This window comes from Podarcis vaucheri, assembly GCF_965113315.1.
Source record: "Podarcis vaucheri genome assembly, chromosome: Z".
Taxonomy (NCBI): Eukaryota; Metazoa; Chordata; class Lepidosauria; order Squamata; family Lacertidae; genus Podarcis; species Podarcis vaucheri.
In genome coordinates this window covers 30,394,859-30,397,035 of record NC_138758.1, presented here as the reverse complement: position 1 = coordinate 30,397,035, position 2,177 = coordinate 30,394,859, and the positions used below count along the sequence as shown (strand labels likewise).

The following is a 2,177-nucleotide window of genomic DNA, read 5'->3' as shown; positions in this document are numbered from 1 at the left end:
TTAAATTCATTTTTGTTTAAACTGAAGTTTTCATCAATTGTATGATAATTTGGTTTGAGAAGCATTGTATGTTAAATATTTATGAATAATGGATAAAAGAAATGCCAAAGAAAAGGAACATATTTAGCAGAAAACCCTGATTCTGAATCCATAATAATAATAATAATAATAATTTTTATTTATACCCCGCCCTCCCCAGCCAAGGCCGGGCTCAGGGCGGCTTACAAACAGTAATAAAAACAAGTTGAATGATTACAACTTAAAAACAAAATTAAAATTCAACATTAAAATATTGAAACATTAAAATATCAAAATTTAGCCTCATCGCAGGAGGGGAAGGAAAAGAAAAAAGAAAGAGAGGGAGGGAATCAAACTGGCTCCAAGCCAAAGGCCAGGCGGAACAACTCTGTCTTACAGGCCCTGCGGAAAGAAATCAGATCCTGCAGGGCCCTGGTCTTATGAGGCAGAGCGTTATACGAGGCCGGAGCCAGTGCTGAGAAGGCCCTGGCTCTGGTTGAGGCTAATCTAACTTCCTTAGGGCCTGGGACCACTAGGGTGTTGCTATTGTGCAGGTTGGGGTTGTGCAGAGTTGTTAAGGCAGCAGAGAGCATTGTTGGCTGCCCACTCTCCACCTTAGAGCAGATTTATGCCACAAGGTGCCATAGGAAGGCACTGGACATAGTAAAAGATCCATCGCATCCTGGTCACTGTCTCTTCGAGCTCCTGCCGTCGGGACGGAGATACAGGACGATGAAGACAAGAACGAGCCGTCTTAAGAACAGCTTCTTCTCCAGAGCGATCTCGGCCCTGAATGGGAAGCCTGGACTTTGAAAGTCATCTAATCTTCCTTGCTGTATTATACTGTATTGTTTTAATTAGTGTTTTTATAGTTGTTTTGATTTTGTGTGGAGTGCCCTACCTGGGTGGATGGAGCAGCCAAGTAATTTCGTTGTCCCCGAGAGGGGGCAATGACAATAAAGATGATATTATTATTATTATTATTATTATTATTATTATTATTATTATTATTATTAATGGACCTTGAGGCTCTCCGTGGGGCATACCGGGAGAGGCGGTCCCGTAGGTACGAGGGTCCTAGGCCGTGAAGGGCTTTAAAGGTCAAAAGCAGCACCTTAAATCTGACCCTATACTCCACCGGGAGCCAGTGCAGCTGGAAAAGCACTGGGTGAATATGCTCCCATGGCAGAGACCCTGTGAGGAGCCTCGCTGCAGCATTCTGCACCCGCTGGAGTTTCTGGGACAGCTTCAAGGGCAGCCCCGCGTAGAGTGAATTACAGTAGTCAAGCCTGGAGGTGACTGTTGCATGGATCACTGTGGCCGGGGCGGGGCGGGAAAGGTAAGGGACCAACTGCTTGATGAGGTGAAGGTGGAAAAAGGTCACCTTGGCTGTTGCTGTAACTTGCGCCTCCATGGAAAGGGAGGCGTCAAGGATTACACCCAAACTCTTAACGGAAGGCAATGACACTAACTGGGCCCCCGCAAGACAAGGGAGTTGGTCCCTCATCCCCATGCCATCCCAACACAGCCATAGGACCTCTGTCCTTGAAGGATTTAGTTTCAATCGGCTCCCACAAAACCATCCAGCCAGAGCTTCCAAGCATCTGGTCAGTGTGTTCAGGGCCGGGTCGGTGTGGCCATCCATCAACAGATAGAGCTGAGTGTCATCAGCATATTGGTGACAACCCAGCCCAAAGCACCGGACAATCTGGGCAAGGGGGCGCATAAAGATGTTAAAAAGCATCAAGGAGAGAATTGCGCCCTGCGGCACTCCACACACCAAGGAGTGGCGCGACGACATTTCCCTCCCTAGTGCCACCCTCTGTCCCCAACCAGAGATAAAAGAGCACAGCCAGTTACGGGCTATGCCCTGTATCCCCACATCTGCGAGGCGGTGGTACAGAAGATCATGATTGACCACGTCAAAGGCTGCTGACAAATCTAAAAGGATCAGCAGTCCTGACCTGCCTCGATCCAGTTGTCTACGGAGATCATCTGTTAGGGCAACCAGAGCCATCTTGGTCCCAAAACCAGGACGGAAACCGGACTGAAATGGATCTAAAGCCGATGTTTCCTCCAGAAACCTACCAAGCTGTTCAGCAACCGCTCTCTCAATTACCTTACCCAGATATAGAAGATTTGAAACTGGGCGGTAATTG

The 2,177-nt window shown here is 47.6% G+C and overlaps 1 long non-coding RNA gene across 1 annotated transcript; it reads left to right on the top strand.

The window, feature by feature from the left end:
* The first annotated feature begins 576 nt into the window (after positions 1 to 576).
* Positions 577 to 995, top strand: LOC309523997. Its single transcript, XR_014215730.1, has 2 exons — positions 577 to 892; positions 934 to 995. It is a non-coding gene; the product is annotated as an uncharacterized lncRNA (long non-coding RNA).
* Positions 996 to 2,177: the final 1,182 nt, after the last annotated feature.